The sequence below is a fragment of the Cupressus sempervirens genome, chromosome 7, assembly GCF_028749045.1.
Source record: "Cupressus sempervirens isolate cs-2001-9-10 chromosome 7, ASM2874904v1, whole genome shotgun sequence".
Classification (NCBI taxonomy): domain Eukaryota; kingdom Viridiplantae; phylum Streptophyta; class Pinopsida; order Cupressales; family Cupressaceae; genus Cupressus; species Cupressus sempervirens.
Window position 1 is genome coordinate 757,502,558 of NC_143124.1, and position 21,283 is coordinate 757,523,840.

The following is a 21,283-nucleotide window of genomic DNA, read 5'->3' on the forward strand; positions in this document are numbered from 1 at the left end:
ACAAAAAGTTATACGCTAAAAGGAAATCATTTAGGAGATACAAAATTTGAACAACCATATGTTAAGATTCTACAATTTGTATCACTTGCCTGAGTCTGACAGTTGAGAATAAGTTTGTCATCCTCCCTATAGTATGTTTCGATGGCCTGCACATCCACAAAAGTTCCAGCATCTCAAATTTGTAGAATAAGAATTGTTTGGTAGTGAATGGACATGATTGACAATAAATCATCATATAAAAAGACTCCCATGTGAAGCATGAATATCAAAGGAAATGAATATGGGTGATAGGGAAGAGAATTCAATAATAGAGGCTTTTAACTTTAGTTATATATAGTCATGATATGGGTAATGCACAACTACCTCCTGGATTCATGTTCCATCCCACTGATGAAGAGCTCATAACACATTATCTCATTAGAAAAGTTTTAGACAACAATTTCATAGGAAGGGCCATTACTGAAGTGGAGCTCAACAAGTGCAAGCCTTAGGGAGGGTTCAATTCCCTCCTTTATTATTTACTATGCGTATAATCCCACACACCCATTTGATCTCAAATGATATGTACTGAATGCTGAGTGTTTGTGCTGAGTGCTCGAAAACCATCCATTTCATGCCTTAATCTATACACAATGTCTTTCTAGTTTCTTTCTACTTGCATGCCCATTTTATTTCATATGATCTTCTGAAAATTGTGTCACTTTAAGCTCTCAACTATTTCCTCTTGATTGATCATCTCATAATTGTTGAATGAGAGCTTTAGGATAAGCTATAGGCATCCATCAAAGCATAAAGGATTTTGTTAGACAGTGTAGATGAAGTAGTAGCATTTGTCTTGGGAGACATGCTTGCAAAATGGAAGCATAGATAAGTCATGTGAACTATTTGATAAGATGCCTCAGAATGCCCAGAATAATACTTATTCTCCTTTATCTAATTTTTCATGTAAGAAATCTATCTTGTAAAAGGAAATACCAAAAATAGTTCTAAATAAATAAATCACTTAGTCTGTCCCTTATATGCTGGTCATATAATTTTTTGGTTTGCAAAGTAAATATATAAACAACAATACTTAAGAATGTTGTCAAACATTGAGAAGATTTGAATTTTTTTTAAGAGCTATGACATGCAAAAGCTACTCATGCTTACTAAAGATACTATAGGAGAAAATTATTGATTACCTCCTTCAAGTAGGACAATCTTCCTCACAATAATCTAAGTAGTGATGTAGAGAGGAGAGAGGATATAAATCTTTCCTATAGGACCTATGTGTATGTCCCCTAAGTAATATAATTGTATTCATTATTATATATTTACATATGCAAAGAAATATACCAATTTATATTTGGGTCAAGTAAACACACTGCATGGCAAACACTAATTAACAGTAATTAATTTTCCTAGTAGTAAATAAAGTATTTGTAAAGAGTAGAGAAAGTGCTAACAGTGCAAGGGATTTGTTGAGTAAAATGCCCAAGTACTTCTAAACTATAGGAGTGACCAAGCTCGGGGAACTTAACGTAATTCATTTAGCTTCAAAAGACTCTATCGATCCTTGATTCTTGTGATCAAATAGTTAATGTCAATGGTTCAAAATCTTACATTCGCAGCAAAAATCTAAATTGCTATCAATGATTAAGTATGCACCAGTTACCACCCAACTAACCTTGACAAGGAGCTTTTCAAAATGCATTCTTCCCCCCCATACATTTGCAACCCTGATGAATTGAATCCAACAAAGTAAATAGCTGAATTTTTTTTTCATGAGGTCATCTCAGGTTCTACAAATGAATGTCATCTATAGTTCTAGGCATGCATATTAATACACCATAAATGGAACTCTCTGTGGCAGATTTCTATGTCCCTATGGTTCCAGCAACACCTAACCACTAGAGGGTGGATGATTCATCTAGAGATAGTCTAAGTATTTTGAAGTTTAGTAGGCAGTAGCTTGTAAAGGGAAAGCCTCTACATAAACATTTTAAATGACAAATGACAATTTTTTTTTTAATTGGGCATTTTTTTTGGGATGCGCTTCCTATGCACACCAATAGAACATCAACATCTGCACTCATCTAGATCTGGGAGGTCTAGGAAAGTATCTAATAACTAAGATCATATCTATATAATAAGTATTATAAGGAAAGTAATCCTTCCCATTAATCACCAATTCGGGTATTTTATGATGATTATAAAAAATCCTGTAGATTGCTCACTTGCATTGCTCTTTTGACTTGCTACTTGCAGATTTCAAGATTGAACTGAAGAATACAATTTGTAAACATACTCTCCGTGGATGAGTCATCCTCATCATGCTCCAATGCAGCCTGAAACAACATATTAGGCTGAGTTTCATAGGTGGTGGTGGTGTTGTTCCAAGTAGTTGGGACTTCCATGGGCCTAGAAAGTGGAAGCTGGTTAACATTGATCCTTGAGTTGCATGAATCCCTATCAAAAATAGGAGTGGTATTTTTATTATGTTGCACTGAATCCCTGTTGGTGGAGTACTATCCTAAGAAGTCCTCCAGTTTAAGTCTCACATGCCCTCCTAAATTATTTTGAGACATGCCATATTGTGGTGTAGAGCACCTAATCAATTTTTAAAATTTTTTTTATGCAATGTAATAAGGTCTTAGGATTGGCAAAAATGTCCTCAAGGCCATCCACCATTTGTGATGGACACAAGACCCCAAGGTGACAATATGAACCTGGGCATTGATTGGTCCAAAGGTGGAATTTGATTTAGATTTTGTTTTCTAGGTTGGTTTAGTAGTTTTGAGTCTTAGAATGATCACTTGGAATGGTTAGAACCCATTTAGGTTGGAGGTTAGTTGGAATTTCAAAAATGCATAAAAATTGCAAAATTGCATTAGCAATTTTTGCAACAAATTAGCAACTTTTTGTAAATAACCATAAAATTGTCATTGGTTAGTTAAAACTATTGGAAAATGCCTTTATAGGCCCTGTACACTCAAATGAGAGGGCAAGAGAAGTTTTCAAATGTATTTTGCTTCCAAAATGCATTTTCACTCTGTTTTTCATACAAAATTACACAATGGATAAACAGATAGAAACAATCAATCTCAATTTTTTGTTACTTGATTTAGAAGTTTAAAGGTTCCAATTACAAAACAATTTTTATATCCTTCGAGGGACTTTTGAAAAAGACCAAAAGCCTTTACAATCACAAGAGATCAACTTATAGTATACTGAAATGTTAGTAAAGATCTGCATTGTAAAGTTTCCTGGAAGTGACTGGCACACATTACAATTACTATGCCACTTAGGCACCACAATATTGCCACATAGGCAGTACAATAAACTTAACCATTTCTATTGGTTGGAGAGGCTATGGTGAATTAAAGTATATTGTTTTGAAGGAAGAAGGTATGATCATCAAAACCTTATTAGAGTAGCTGGAAATATATTCGTAAAGTTCGCAATAAATCTTCATGTGAGAATCTTTTCCATGAAGAGTTGGGCTGCTAATAACTTCATAGTCCACATGTTCAGTTGATGGTATAAATAGCTATGTAGTTCATACTTCTAGCCATCTAAAGCTAGGCATTACTTTCTTATGTCAATCATATTGCCTGAATTGGGTATAGCAAGTCAACAAGAACAAGGCACGTCAAACTCCTTTAAGAGAACTCAAAAGTCTTGGCATTAATTGGTGGATACTCGCTGTAACAACTTGGTCATCCATTGCTATCTAGGATCTTAGTCATCCATTACTATTTTTTGAAGGATATTGGAAAATATTGTAGTTTGAGGTGCACCAATATGAGGAATTAGAAGATAAGGAATCATATTAAGAAGTCAAATGATATGAAGGTATCATGTCGATACTAATGATAAATGAATTCAATCAAATAAAACATATTCATACAAAATTATTGACTAAGACCACTCTTAAAGAGGAGAGATCCACTTTTAGAGTAGGCCTCCCACTCCCAAACCATGTCTTCAGGTCCAAATCTTCATGTTTGAAAGCTATGGTTTAAGAACTTAATTATATCTGAAACATATGGTAAACATAAATCTTTAGCAAAGATGTATCCAAAGTTCTATTACAAATTACAACAATGACAAAATGATCATACTTTAATCTATTGGGAACATTATAGTTCTAATGGAATGGTATTTATATTAGTAAAGATAGCCTAAATGTTGCTTGGATTGAACACCAGAATCTTGGCTCTCCAAAGAAAACAAAAACAAAATACCATCTATTTTTGAGTTCATAAATTTTGCAAGTAGGAAGGATAAGGCAAAGCATGTCCAAAAGAGTACACAACATTATAAAGTATGACTAAGGTGACTGATTATAAATTTCTCTTGGTTAATAAAAGATGACAGAGATATTGTATTTAAAGATTTATGTCAATGGTTGTTGTAGCTAGAATTAAGCTAAGAAATAATGGTGGACAAAATTTATGTATGGAAGAGATTGAACAGAAGATCAATGAAGGCTTTGGTGATGACTTGAAATGCTTTCAACAGATACTCCACTTGCTGTTTGCAAGTGAAGAGAGTAAAATTCGATCAAAAAGCCACATGTATTGCTTAACCAAACTAGATATATACATATGATAGAGCTTTTACATATCACTCTCAAATTTTCATTGAAAACAATAGTCATGAACTATTTCAATGTACATTTGGAAAAAGTCAATTACATATAGGAACAATGTAGTATAGTTGTACCAACCACCACTAGAATGAAATCAAAACTAATTTGGTAAACAGAGAATAATGCAAATCAGTAGATCAATTATAACAAACACAAAGCAATTAAAACATATTTTGACTTTCAAAAGTAGATTGGGAACTTTTTAGACACATTTCATGTCACTTATTCTACTCTTTCAATTCCCAATATAGAAAATAGTTGAATGCATAGGATATTTTGGACTCTAGATTGGTAGTACATTTAGAAATGGAGAAATTTGAAACAAAAATTTCAACTATCAAACAAAGTAACAATAAAAGATTCATCAACAACTCATACCTCCAAATTAATGACTCCTCTAAAATGCCTTCTTTTGGTTTTCTAGTGTAACCAAGCTGTGAGAACATCAAACCCAATTCATTAAGATGTATAACTTCAATTGAAAAAATTACAATTCTATTGTACACATCAAATGCAACAAACCTTTCCAGATTTCTCATTCAAAACAAACCATTGCTGACTCCAACCATTTATTTTTGCAGTTTTCTTCAGCAAATACCTTGACATCATCAATCAATCTTATTTAAAACCTCATATAAAATTCAAGAGCAGATTACCACAACGATGGGCAATTTATTTTAATTACTACAATTGTACATAAATTTATACTTCTATAAAGAATCAGATAAACACGCCCTAGCATACCAAAACTACATTACTGAAAGTAATTTTCACAAAACACATAAAAATATCAGAACTTTGATGCTTTATAATATTTCTAGACTACTTATAATCCAATGCATCTCTTGTTTGCATAAAAAATGCAGAACCAAAATTCAAAAAACTAGAATATTCTAAAAGCAAGCTTTACTCCGATTTGGTTTTCAATCAACTATTTCCTTGTAATTCAACTTTTTTTTTGATTGCATGTCTACTCAAAGGTTAAGTTAGACAATTTATGTCAAACCCTAGAGTGCAAAATCTACATACCATATGCTGAAGTTTAACATAAATGAATAGAAAAATCTTACATTGTGGCTATCAATGACCAAGAAATAAATTTGAAATAACAAGGAGCTACTGGATATGGATTCTTCAAAAATGAGTCAACAAAGTTTTCAGCTAGGCATTGGCCTACAATGTGAGTTATTAGCACATGTCTCACACATGTCTCAGTTTGAACGCGCTAGCTAGTGGGTTACACTATTAAGAATTAGTGAGAATGAAACCTAATAAGTAATAATGTTGTGCATATGAATATGACTTATCAACCAAAAGAAAAATGTTATTAATGAATATATTCATCATAAGATTAACCACTAAAAGAGACGATAGAGTCCTCAAGGCGAAAAAAGGATATTAATTCTAAATCAGTTGAACATATAAAAAACATTGGACCTTTTAAATGCTATTTAGAGTACACATGGATTGCCAAGCTAGAATTTATTCTCGAGCATGATCATGATGACAAAATCCAGGAGTATAAAAAAATTGTAAGTCAAGACAGAAAAATTTCCCCTTTAGACATCTACCTATCAGATTAGTAATATCTTACATTTTTACCTTAATAAAAACAATCGTTTGGTCATGCCACAAAACAAAAAAGAACAAAATGTGAATAATATATGAGCTAAATAGAAAGAAATCCCCTTGAAACCTCCATTTTCCAAATTGGGGTCCATATAAACAATTAATCTTTGCATTTTACCATAATAAAACTAAACAATTATAATGACATTTATTTACAAACCTGAAAGAGAATGGTGAGCCAAGCCAATAGAGTAGTACATGTTTTGCTCATAGCACCAACCACCCCTCCTGCTAAAAGCTGTGATATCATCCCAATATGTGAATGTTGTATAGAATGTTGCATATACTTCTTGACTCCTCTATCCACCCCACCATGTGAGAATTTCTCTACATTATTTAGTGACCTAGCTAATCCTATCATTAACTGCGTCTTGTGAGGAGAAGTAACCCCTGCCTCCAACTAAATTTTTTTTAGCCCTAATTCATTGAAAGAGAAAAAACCCCAGAATCAAACACGGGCTACCAATTCATATCTACTACTCTAAATCAGAAAGAATGAAACATGGAAAGATAATTCCAATCAAATGATCCCAATTAGCGCATCTTCAAATGAACTTACGCGCACCAAAATCATAGAAGTTATAAGAAATGTTTCTCATTTTTAATGGTTGGTAAAAATTTTGACCAAGAGGAGGCCTACATGTAAAAAAAAGATATTTTTTCCTTTAACATTTTGACCAACCTAAACTTGTTTTAGGGCAAGGTCTAGATAGAAGCCAACTAGCTTCACCTCTTGAATCATCAGAAAATCAACCTCTTTTGTGGATCTCAATAGTCTCTTAACTATATAATTATTTTTATGGGAGTCAATACCACTTACATTCCATGAAATAGATTTCATGTAGCTCATTGATTAACCCTTTATCTAACATCCAACAAAACTTGACTAATCTTCAAGAAGTTAGGTAGGTAAACCTCACAGGGTTCAATCTTTGTTTTGGGGGGTTCCCACTAGGGGGACTGCCCCTCTTTTTTTTAATAACTAGATCTTCATTTTAAATGTAATCCTTAGGCTTGCTATATCCCCTAGATCTCCTCTTATGAGGACTACTCTATGCAGCAAAAACAAAACCTTCTACCTTACCCCAGATCCTTCCATTTGCATATTAGAGACACTGTCCCTCTATCCACATACACCTCTCTCCTCATTTACTAAAATAATTGCCTCTTCCTCAATCATCTTCATTAAAAAAGGGGGAGTTAGTGTGGGGCCCCTCTTAGGTAGATATTCTAAAATGTTAGGCAAAGAGGCAAGGGTGGAGCAGCTAGAATAAAAGTGACTTCAAAGCTTGAGAGTTTTTTATCTTGTTAAGTATCATAGATAACTTTTAGCCCATTAGGATGATCTAGACAAAAATTCTTCCCTCCCTCCACTTTCTCTATATCATAGGGTAGCACCATCTCCACCTTCTCTACTAAGGAGGGTGAGGAGAGGTAGAATCAAGGTTAGAGTTAATAGGGGTGTCTCGCCTAGAGTCCAAAATAGAGTGCTTTCTCCTCATGTAGGGTTTTATTTTAATGGCCTCCTCTTTGTTTTTTATTTTCTCTATCACAATTTGTTGGGCATTTATCCTTCCATGCCTAGGTTTTTCCTCATTTCTAGGGAGACTAAAACCAATACTTTGAATGCTAGGTAAGGAATCAAAAATCTTGGGGTGAGGTCTCCAATCTTAAGAGGAGGTGTCATTTTGTCAAAAGAACCTTTGAACTAGTCCAGAGGTTTTTTGATGTTTTAATTAGATTCCAGATGAGTCCTTGGGGGTGTGAGTATTTGAACATGATTCTTGATCCTATCCACAAAAAATTTAGGCTTAACAAAAGGGTTAAAAATAATTGGCTCCTTAGGATTCACGTGAGGGGAAGGGCCAAAATCATTTTCAATCATAGGTCAATTTCAGCATTGGTGATCCTCCCTTGTGCACAAAAAACATGCATGAGGGCTTCCTAGGGAATTGATAGGGCATCAAATTGTGGACTCATCAAGATCAAACTAGATATTTTGTGGCATAGGTGAATTAGCATTTAGAGCTATCAAGACCTAGGCATCAGTGTTAGGAATCATCATTTTAGATCTATCCAGCTTCAAAACTTTTCCAAGAGGTGTGAGGGATTGCAGGATAAAGTACCACAGGAAGGGTGAGAGATTATTAATTGTAATCCATCGAGGGAAGTAATCAAAATATTTTCTTTACTAGTAGCCTCCTTTGACCAAGGAATTGACCTAAAATTATAGTTGCCCACTTTCTAGAAGCATCTCTTTGTGATCAGTTTTTGGGATTTGGCATCACAAAAAAAGATAATAAATAAACTATTTTGTGTCATCCTAGTGTATGAAAAAAAGAGTCCAAATTTTCCTTCTCATATTCTATTCAACCAATTAGTTAAGAATTATGGGATGGAAAGGAGGAGACATCATCAACATAAAATAATAGAGCACAATTAAATAGTTTGATTTACTCATGTTTAATAGAGAGCACTCCTTTTTGATGAACTAGGCTCCCTCTAAGAGTATTAGGGTCCCCTCAATAGCTTGTTAGAATGTCCTAACTATTGACACAACAATATATACTCTAAGAATATATCTTTTCCAATTCCTAATAAATGATTCGAACTACCGAGTTTACTCTATGGTTAAACCCACTCTGCTAGGAACCCTATTTGAAAAACCTTCACCAAGTGTCATGACTTATGAACCATTCATTAGAAATCCCCTTAGACTCATCAATTGATAAGTAGGAGATATTTTTCCACAACAAGTCAAATTGTGATATTGATATCAAGATTTAACTGTGTTTTTGAGTCAAACTCATTGACCCATATTTCAAGAGTAGTGGTTCACTGAACCCATCTCTCATGAGAATGAATGGAACACTTATCACTCAATGGATCTAGGTGATGCTCATAGAGGTGAAGCACCAAGACTTCCCAGGATGTCACCCATCCTAGTATTACTCCAGCTCTAGTGCACATAGCTATGGAGTTTCCTCCATGGTTAAACCAACTCTGCTTGTGACCCCATTTGCAAAACCTTCACCAAGTGTTGCACCTTATGAACTATTCATTAGAAAGCCCCTTAAGCTCATCAATTGATAAGTAGGAGATATTTTTCCACAACAAGTCAAATTGTGATATCACTATCAGGATTTAACTGTGCGAGTTTTGAGTCAAACTCATTGACCCATATTTGATGAGTAGTGGTTCACCAAACCCATCTCTCATGAGAATAAATGGAACACTTAGCACTCATTGAATCTAGGTGATGCTCACAGAGGTGAAGCACTGGGAATTCTCAGGAGGTCACCTATCCTAGTACTATTGTAGCTCCAACACGCTTAACTATGAAGTTTCCTCTAGTTAAACCCACTTTTCTTGCAACCTCATTTGCAAAATCTTCACCAAATACTGTGCCTTATGAACCATTCATTAGAAAGCCGCTTAAACTCAACAATTGATGAGTAGGAGATAATTTTCTACAACAAGTCAAACAAAGGCAAGATACTCCTACAATGTATGCATAAAACCACAAGAGCAAACAATGCTCAAGATGGGGTCATAACATAAAGAAATAATTTCTCAAAGATTGTTTACTTAAAATCTAAGTTACTGGCCTTTGTAGTGGTTTGGGTTCAGGTTCATAGGTCTAGTTTGAGGAGTTTATAAAAAAGAATCTGGTGTTGAGTTCGTCAATACAAAAACATATAAAATAAAAAATATGTATATTTATAGTAGTATTTCAGTTCAAAATACTAATGATATATTAGTGAAACTCAAATGTTATAATATATATTAAATTTAAATAATAATAATGTCAATTGTCAACAGTGAGTCATCATTTAAAAAAAAAATAATATGGGACTTACAAAATATCATCACCATCTATATTAGATGATATAGGTAGTGGTAAATTAGAAGAACCACAAATAGGGCTCCACTAGGATTAGCATTGGCACTAGCACTCCAATGCCCACAAATTTGCCCATAGTCATCATCAACATCAAGTGCAGCAAAGTGGGAAGTGGAAGATCCAAGTCAATATGTTATGGGATTATCATCTCAGTCCCTTGTGTCCCCTCTTAGCCACTTTGTTTAAGGAGGAGTAGATTTGAATACATGTAAACCAAGTCCTTTTCCTTTTTTCAGTGTAGCTAGTTGCACTTTACTAAGCAGATCCAGGAGTATGTGATCCAATTCGTCACAAGTGTAGATGAACTAGCAAGCTATTGTGACAAAATATAAGGGTTAAATTTTTTTTTTTAAAATTATGATATTGCTATCAAGAAACTTTGTAGTTAAGTGTGCTCAAGCTGTAGTATTAGGATGGGTGACCTCCCATGAAATCCTAGTGCTCCACCTTTGTGAGCATCACCTAGATCTAATGAGTGCTAAGTGTTCCAATCATTCTCATGAGAGATGGGTTTAGTAAACCACCACTCATGAAATATGGGTTAATGAGTTTGACTCAAAAATCACACAGTTAAATACTAATAGCAATATCATAATGTGACTTGCTGTGGAAAAATATCTCCTACTTATCAATTGATGAGCTTAAGGGGCTTTCTAATGAATGGTTCATAAGGCACACCACTTGGTGAAGGTTTTGCAAATGGAGTTGCAAGCAGAGTGGGTTTAGCCATGGAGGAAACTATGTAGTTAAGCATGCTAAAGCTTGAGTAGTACTAGGATGGGTGACCTCCTGAGAAGTCTTGGTGCTTCACCTCTATGAGCATCACCTAGATCTAATGAGTGCTAATTGTTCCATTCATTCTCATGAGACATGGGTTCCTTTCATTTCATTAAATATGTATCAACAAGTTTGACTCAAAAATCACACAGTTAAATCCTGATAGCAATATCACAATTTGACTTTCTGTGTTAAAATATCTCCTACTTATGGATTGTATCTTATCAATCATCGTTTCAGACATAGATTATACATTTTATAAATGCTACCTGTTTATGAATAGGCATTTATGGATTGCAGCAACAGTTGTAGAAGAACAATCTTGGTTCATTTCATTATAAAAATATTTCTTCTTTAGTTGGGTCATAATATTCATCTAGCAACCCGTGGTCATTTTTCCTATCAACATTCTCAATAGCAAAACAAAATCATGCAAAATCTTTGTGTAAGTCACTTGACCTAATTTGAATGAAGTTCTTATGTAGTTGATCAGATTATCGTGTGTTATTTTTCAGTTGATTCTAAGTCATTTTTTTTCTTTTTGTTATTGAAGAGTCATTTCATAATTTGATTCATCCTCACTGTGATCACTGTCGATGTATTGGTAAGAATCACCAAATTTCTCTTGGCCAAATTATTATTATTTGTGGATCAGAAGTATTTAATGCTCATTCCTTGATTGTAGAGTTAATGATGATATTTTCATTTTGTTTTTAAGTTTAGAAGTTTGAAATTAAGAAGTTTTGAGACCCCAACTAAGAACCCCAAATCACCTTGCCAACTTATGAGGGTCATTGTTCAAAAGGCACTTAATTAGTTTGGAAACAATCAATTCATTTAAGTAATAGCTATTTGACTTTTGTAATTGGTCTTAAACCATAACAGTAGCAGATTGATGGCTATATGAGTCTTACTCATTTCAATGTTAGTTGGATTTGCTTTAGTATTGTTGATGTAACAAACCCGAGCAGTTGAATTTTGCAACTCTAAAAGCATGTGTAGTAGGTTAAGATATGGGAAACCTTAACTTGTAGGTTGATGTATGGTAGTAGTTTCAATATTGTTCTAGTAATAGATGTTAATCTTGTAGAATAAATATTGGATCAAATTTGACTTGCACCTTGGATTTTAGGCATATTGCATGTATTATAAGTTAAGTTGAATTTACAATATCTAGTTTTATACAAAAAAAATATAATGTATATTGTGATGTAAACATAGATAGTCTATTCTAGTTATTGTTTTGTACAATTTCAGTTAAAGACACACAAGTCAACAAACTTCTTGTTGATGTACTTTGTTAGATTAAGTGAAAAGTTAATAATCAATTGTATTTGTCAACTTTTAATAAAGAAATGAAGCAATGGTTGGATTGCATTTAATATGACTATTTTCTTTCATTTATTGATGATTTTTTCCCATCATTTATTGACAGCATTTTTATGACTTTTCCCTATCATTGGTTAAAACTAAGGACGAAAGATGTAGAATACATATAATTTTTTTTTGATTTAAGTACAACATAATCCTAATCAATAGCATCACTCTTGTAGTCTTCCCTACCTCACCCATCGTGATAGTTTGAAAAGTGGTCTACAAGTTGCAATACATATAAAGTTGTTGAATACAATTAAATAATTGTGTATTGTCTTTGATGTTACACAAATGTCATATCAGTTATCAGACAGAGTCTACCGAGTTCTATCAACCAAGAAAACAGTTTACAGAGTCTACCGAGCTCAATCGGTCAGTAAAAGCCTTTTGCAGTGTATACCGAGCGTTCCTGTATGTCACACGGTGAGTTAGTGTTAACCGAGTTCACTCGGTAAGCTAAAGAAAGTTTAGTTCTTACCGAGATCACTTGGGTATCAAAGGATTTTGTAGCAAACGGTTAGTGTTAACCGAGTTCGCACGGTAAGCTAAGGAAAGCTGAGTTTTCACCGAGCTCACTCGGTAGTCGAAGATAGCTTTTACCGAGTCCAGTCAGTTTCCAAAGGAAGTGGCAGGTTTACCGAATTCCCCGGTAATTGTAGTTTTTATCGAGTTCTGCCGGTTAACACAGGAAGGAAGTTTTTGTTCTATATTGACCGAGCAGCGTCGGCCAGTGAAGAATTTTGTTTTTTAGTTCAAGGCCGACTTTGGAATTGTTTTGACAAGTTGTTTGGGCCGACCTGGTACTATGAATAATATATAAAGAGGTGCTCAAGATGCGAAAAAAAATAGAGAAAAAAAAGTATGTACGGATAGTGCAAGGAAGTGCAAGGAAGAGACTTGCGTGTGCCTAAGTAGAATTGAGCAGAGGGAAATCTTGGAGCTACAGAGATATATTTGATCAGTAAGGATCTTGTGGAGCAAAACTGAGATCTGTATTCAGCAAGATAAGTTGCATGTATTTTCAGATCATTCATTGTTGCTTTCTAACCATTGTAACAGTGATTCCAAAATCTCCTAACAGAGTTGGTTTAACAGCCATTTCATAAATCCTTTAACAGGGTGGCAATTCAGTTGAATTGTTCAAAAGACCTCTTACAAGGCCACTCCTAACAGGGTGATTAAATCCTCTAACAGGGTCACACCTAACAGTGTGTTTTGTAACCTTTAACAGGGTTGGCTCCTAACAGGGCTCACTTCAGAAGAGTGAAAATTGGTGACTAGTTGCTGGTGGTTTTTCCCATATTGGGTTTCCACGTAAATCTGGTGTCTACTGTGTTAATGATTACTTTCTTTTGCATAATCGCTTATTTCAGTAAATGCTTCATAAATTAACTAAACATCTATCAAGTTTTAAGCAGTAATTTTTATGTTTATTGAGTAGTAGCAGCAACTAAGTTTAAGGCATCTTTGGGACTTTTGAAAATGTTTTTGTGGTAACTGATTCACCCCTCCCCTCTCAGTTACCCCATCTTCATTTTCCAAAAATTGGTATCAGAGCTTTTGGTGCTTGCAGGAGAAGATTTCAAAGATCTAAGCCAAAGATCAAGATGTCTTATAAGAGGGAAATCCCAAGGCTTAACTGAAACAACTTCTCAGCATGGCAGGGATTAATGAGACTTCATCTAGCTTCCATTGGTGACACTGGTCTGAAATATCTTGATGAGAAATATGTAGAACCATCAGGTACATTATCAGTCAATGACATTGCTATAAAGAAGACTCATAACATTATGATGATTGATATTGCATCTGCCTTGAGTTATGAAGAGTTTGATGATGTCAAGGACTGCACTACTGCCTATGAAATGTGGGAAAGACTGAAAGAGATCTATGGTGGAGATGACAATGTCAGAAGAGCCAAAGCTGAAAGTCTGAGAGGACAGTTCGATCAGATGGAAATGAAAGAAGATGAAAATATTGCCAAATATGTTGAAAGAATTAAAGCATGTGTCAGTGCTATCAAAGCTTCTGGAGGAAGTATCAGTGAAGAGACAGTCATAAGTAAAGTTCTTAGAACTCTACTTCCAGTTTATGCTATCAGGGTATCAGCCATTCAAGAAAGAAGGTGTGAGGCCAATCACAAGATAAACCTAGAGGCCATAGTTGGAAGATTGACAGCATTTGAATTAGATAATTTTGATAATTATGTTCCAGCTGCAAAAAACATTGAGTCTGCATTTGAAGCCAAGCTTTCACTCAAGGACAAAGACAAAAAGAAGAAGGAATCTCAGTCAGAGAGTGAAGATCAATCAGATCAGAGCTCTGTCAGCGACCTTGAAGTAATTGAAGCCCTACTTGCAAAGAAATATTCAAGAGGAAGAGGTAAATACAGAGGTAAAGTACCCCTAATCTTCTTTTCATGTGAAGAAGTCGGTCATATTGCTGCAAGGTGTCCAAACAAGAAAGATAAAGATGAAAAGAAAGATAATAAATGGAACAGTAAGAAAGATTTCAAATCATTTAAGGATAAAAGTAAGAAATCATGTTTTATGGCTAAAGATTCTAATGATTCTAATGATGAAGAAGAGGATGAGATTGTTTACATTGCTGTAAAAGATGAATCTGACAATGAAGAAATGACACTCATCTCTCACATAAGTAAGAATGATACATGGATCATTGATAGTGGCTGCTCACATCATATGACTGGAGATAAAACAAAATTTGATCAATTTGAAGAGTATGATGGTGGCAGTGTAAGATTTGGAAACAATGAACCTTGTTGCATCAAAGGAAAAGGAAGAATCACTCTAACCCAGGAACTTGTATGTGATAATGCTTATTGGGTAGAAGGACTAAAGCACAATTTATTGAGTGTGGCATAGTTACTCAACAATGGACTCAAAGTAGAATTCATCCAAGGCAAAGCGAGACTGCTGAACGGTAAAGGAAAGCTGATTGGATCTGGTATTCAAACTAAAGGTAACTTGTTCTATCTTGAACTTGATGAACATTCATGTTTTATTGTTCAAATAGAAGAGAGTTGGTTATGGAATAAAAGATTATGTCATGTGAATTTTGACAATCTGGTAAAGATAAGCAAATTCAAGAAAGTGAGAGGCATTCCTGATTTAAAGAAACCAGAGGTCGATTTATGTAAGAATTGTCAAATTGGAAAGATGGGTAAGTCTAGTTTCAAAAGCAAAAATTATCAGTCTGAAGATTTATTAGAAATTGTGCATACTGACTTATGTGGACCTATTGAAACTGAAAGCTATACTGGTGAAAAATATTTTATTCTTTTTGTTGATGATTATTCAAGAATGATGACCATCATGTACCTAAGAAACAAATCAGAAGCATTTGAAAAGTTCAAATGGTATTTGGAAAGAGTAGAAAAAGAAACAGGGAAAAGATTGAAATGCCTAAGGTCAGACAGAGGTGGTGAATTTATTTCACATGAATTTAATAACTTTTGTATTGAAAGAGGAATCAAAAGACAGGTTTCAGCACCAGGTACACCTGAACAAAATGGCATAGCTGAAAGAAGGAACAGATCCATCATGGATTGTGCAAGAACCTTGATGATAGAAAAAAATGTTGCTATCAAATACTGGAAGGAGGCTATCAGTACAGCAGTTCATACCTTAAACCGAGTACAGTTAAAAAAGGACTCATTCAAAACTCCCTACGAAATATGGTATGGCTATAAACCCAATGTAAGTTATCTGAAAGTATTTGGAAGCAAATGTTATATCTTGAAAGAATCTAGAAAAGGTAAATTTGATATAAAAGGTGATGAAGGTATATTTCTTGGATACTCATGCAAGAGTAAAGTATATAGATGCTTGAACTTATCTACTCACAAAGTCATAGAAAGTATACATGTGAAAGTTGATGAATTTGCAGAAAAGACTGAAGAAGAAAGCAGAAAAGAACCAGAAGATTACAAAAGATTCATCTTCAGTGATTCAGATATAATATCAACTGCATCTGAGAATCAGAAATCTTCTTCTATCGAGTCATCACTAACCGAGTTGCAGGAAACATCTACCGAGCCAACGTCTACCGAGTCAGAAAATACCGAGTTAGAGATTACCGAGCCTGAGGTAACCGAGCAGGTACATACCGTGCCAGTTGATACCGAGCCAGACCAAATCGAGCAAGGAGGAGAAATGCAAGAAGATAACGACAAAATTCATCCAAAAGAAAAAGAACCTGTTCTAGCCAAATATGTCAGGAGACATCATTCAGCAGATCAGATCATTGGAAATAAATCTGATGGAACCATCACAAGAAGTAAGTTGAAAGGTACTTGTTTACTTGCTGATTTTGAACCTAGAACTGTCAAAGATGCATTAGAAAATGATAATTGGATTGAAGCAATGAATGAAGAAATAGAGCAGATAGAGAAGAACAAAACATGGACTCTTATACCCAGGCCTAAAGACAAAAATGTAATTGGTACAAAGTGGGTTTTCAGAAATAAGTTGGATGAAAATGGTAAAGTATCAAGAAACAAAGCTAGATTAGTGTGCAAAGGATATTCTCAAGAAGAAGGCATAGATTATGGAGAAACTTTTGCTCCTGTTGCTAGATTGGAAGGTGTTAGAACCTTATTAGCATATGCTGCCTACAAAGGATTTAAAGTTTATCAGATGGATGTCAAGTCAGCATTTCTAAATGGTATACTGGATGAAGAGGTCTACATTGAACAACCTGAAGGTTTTATTGATCCAGATAAAAAGAACATGGTTTGCAAATTGCACAAGGCATTATATGGTCTGAAACAAGCCCCTAGAGCATGGTATGAAAGATTGCATAGCTATCTTATTCAAATTGGATTTCAAAGAAATAATGATAATAGTAGTTTGTATATCAAGGAAGGACCAAAAAATAAGATTGTCCTGGCAGAAATATTTGTAGATGATACTATTTTTACAGGGAATGATGATCTTTGCAAAGAATTTTCAGAACAAATGAGCAAGGAATTTGAAATGTCAATGTTCAGTGAAATCAAATTCTTTGTGGGACTTCAAATTTAGCAGAACAAGAATGGCATCTACATCACTTAAGCAAAATATATCAAAGAGATATTGAAAAAGTTTGGTATGGAAGATTGTAAACCAGTTGGAACTCCCATGTGTATTGGACTAAAACTTACCAAAGAAGATGATTCAAAGGAAATAGATCAGACATTGTACAGATCTATGATTGGAAAGTTGCAATATGTAGTTCATACTAGGCTAGATATTGCTCTTGCAGTTGGAATTGTGGCAAGATTTTCAGCCAAACCAAGAGAAAATCACATGATGGCAATCAAAAGAATAATGAGATATCTGAAAGGAACTGAAGATTATGGATTATGGTATAAACTTGGAGGAAACCTAGACTTAAAAGTGTTTACTGATGCTGATTGGGCAGGAAACCTTGATGACAGAAAAAGCACAAGTGGAGGTGCATTCTTTCTTGGAAAGAGGTTTGTTTCTTGGATAAGCAAAAAGAAAAACTGTATAGCTCAATCAACATCAGAGGCAGAGTATGTTGCTGCAGCAATAAACTGTTCTAATATTGTTTGGTTCAAGCAATTGCTACAAGGCATGAAGATGGAAATCAAGGAACCAGTCGTCATGTTTTGTGATAACACAAGTGCAATCAATATATCTAAAAATCCAGTAATGCATTCTAAGACTAAGCACATTGCAATCAAGTATCACTTTGTCAGAGAATTGGTGCAGGACAAGGAAATCAGATTGGAATATGTACATACAAAGGAATAGATTGCTGACATATTCACAAAGCCTTTACCTAAGGATGCATTTTTGTATCTCAGAGGTAAGTTAGGGGTTATTCCCCTATATGAAGTTCACTAAAATAAGTTTTAGTGATGCATCAGCTCTTACAAAATTGAACAATCATCAGTTGATGCAACAAATCAAGGAAATATTGCATATGAATCAGTACTAAAGGTACAATGAAATTCATTTGAAATTAGATGGTCTTTGGCATGTGTTGTCAAAGAGGGAGAGTTTTACTGTCATATCTTTTCCAAAATCCAAAATTTGATTAAGTAATTTCTTCACAGAGGGAGATTACTGTAAGAAGGAGAGTTCTCTATCTTAGAGGGAGAATTGTTAATTGTGTTGTGTAGCAGTAGACTTGCTTTCAAATTTCATTTCTGCTATGACATGTTGTGTTACCATCAATGCCAAAGAGGGAGATTGTTGAATACAATTAAATAATTGTGTATTGTCTTTGATGTTACACAAATGTCATATCAGTTATCAGACAGAGTCTACCGAGTTCTATCAACCAGGAAAACAGTTTACAGAGTCTACCGAGCTCAGTCGGTCAGTAAAAGCCTTTTGTAGTGTATACCGAGCGTTCCTGTATGTCACATGGTGAGTTAGTGTTAACCGAGTTCACTCGGTAAGCTAAGGAAAGTTTAGTTCTTACCGAGATCACTCGAGTATCAAAGGATTTTGTAGCGAATGGTTAGTGTTAACCGAGTTCGCACGGTAAGCTAAGGAAAGCCGAGTTTTCACCGAGCTCACTCGGTAGTTGAAGACAGCTTTTACCGAGTCCAGTCAGTTTCCAAAGGAAGTGGCAGGTTTACCGAATTCCCTTGTAATTGTAGTTTTTACCGAGTTCTTCCGATTAACACAGGAAGGAAGTTTTTGTTCTATATTGACCGAGCAGCATCGGCCAGTGAAGAATTTTGTTTTTTAGTTCAAGGCCGACTTTGGAATTGTTTTGACAAGTTGGTTGGGCCGACCTGGTACTATGAATAATATATAAAGAGGTGCTCACGATGCGAAAAAAAATACAGAAAAAAAAGTATGTACGAATAGTGCAAGGAAGTGTAAGGAAGAGACTTGCGTGTGCCTAAGTAGAATTGAGCAGAGGGAAATCTTGGAGCTGCAGAGATATATTTGATCAGTAAGGATCTTGTGGAGCAAAACTGAGATCTGTATTCAGCAAGATAAGTTGCATATATTTTCAGATCATTCATTGTTGCTTTCTAACCATTGTAACAGTGATTCCAAAATCTCCTAATAGAGTTGGTTTAACAGCCATTTCATAAATCCTTTAACAGGGTGGCAATTCAGTTGAATTGTTCAAAAGACCTCTTACAAGGCCACTCCTAACAGGGTGATTAAATCCTCTAATAGGGTCACACCTAACAGTGTGTTTTGTAACCTTTAACAGGGTTGGCTCCTAACAGGGCTCACTTCAGAAGAGTGAAAATTGGTGACTAGTTGCTGGTGGTTTTTCTCATATTGGGTTTCCACATAAATCTGGTGTCTACTGTGTTAATGATTACTTTCTTTTGCATAATCGCTTATTTCAGTAAATGCTTCATAAATTAACTAAACATCTATCAAGTTTTAAGCAGTAATTTTTATGTTTATTGAGTAGTAGCAGCAACTAAGTTTAAGGCATCTTTGGGACTTTTGAAAATGTTTTTGTGGTAACTGATTCACCCCTCCCCTCTCAGTTACCCCATCTTCATTTTTCAACAAGTTCAGGTTATGCATATCAATAAATTGCATGAGGAAGTAGATGCTTTTTCTTGTTTTGTAGAGTTGCTGAGTAATTTTTTGGACCATTTTCCCTAGAAACTAGACAATACTACTATAGGCATCCATTCTAGAATGGTACAAATGACAAAACTTTTGAAGACACATGATGAAGAGTTGTGGCGCCATCTTGATGCTACAACCAAGATATAGATTTAACAAATCATAAGAATACTAAGCAAAATTTAACTAGTTAACATGAACGTAGGCCTTAATGTGCTCAAAAGTATACAAATGTAAGGTGCAGATACAAGTTTAAAAGCAATATGTGTTAGATTGTGGTGACTGATCAGGAAAGTACTGTACATACTTCATAAATAGTAGCCGACATATTATGGCTGACATATGGCCGACATGTTATAACCCTAAAGCAGTTTAATACTTGTATAAAAAGGGCTTAGGGTTGGGTATTTTTTATGTGTGGTGATACGAAATTGGTTCTTGCGGCGGTATTGAGCTGTAAGGGATTACAGATTGTAATCAGGTTGTAATCACTGGATTGTAATAAGATCGGACTTGCTATTTGGTGGACATAGCCCAGGGATTGGGTGAACCACGTTAAATCTTGGTGCCTTGTGTTCATTTCTGTGTGTTCTATTATTTTCTGTTATTGGTTATATTTGCATGTAGTTTTTTATTTCTGTCCGTGGTTTATCCTAACAATATGAGGGGTTTTCAAACAACAATTATATGATAGAAGAAAGTTATGTAGTAACTAGGATAGCTAAAAATTCAACAAAAAATTTCACCTAAATAGAGAGGTTAAACAGATTAAAAATAGCAGAGAGTGATTAATCAAATGTCAATCTATAAAACAAAACTTCAACTCACCTTTGTAACACTGGGAAGGAGACTCTTCAACGTTTCCAGGTGTTATTTAATCCTTTCATGCCGCCTTCTTTCTGAAATCTCTTTCAATGTCAACTTTGAAGCATTCACAAGCTCTCCTCTGCTACAATCAAGCACCAAAGAACCCAAGATGTCAAACCTTATTGGTGTTGAAGCTATAAAACCCTTTTGGCGCATACTCCTAGCCATAAAATGCAGTGTAGAAAATGGTTGAGTGCATGAGCTGTCTTTCGGGTCATGTAAAAATGAAATTAGGGTGGCAAACAACGCTTTTTTCAATTTTGACATAGTGTGAGCCCGTGTTGGTCAAAATTTTGACCAACACAGGCTTGTATTTAATAAAAAGTATATGTTGCCTTGCACATTTTGACCAAATTGACCCCAATTTATTAGATGGTCAAAATTTTTGGTCAAAAATTGGGGTCAAATGTACTAGTGTATACACATACACACACATTAAAGAAAGAGCATCCACTTTCACACACATATTTATAAGTTGTGATCCATTATTAGACTACAATTGGGATACATATATGC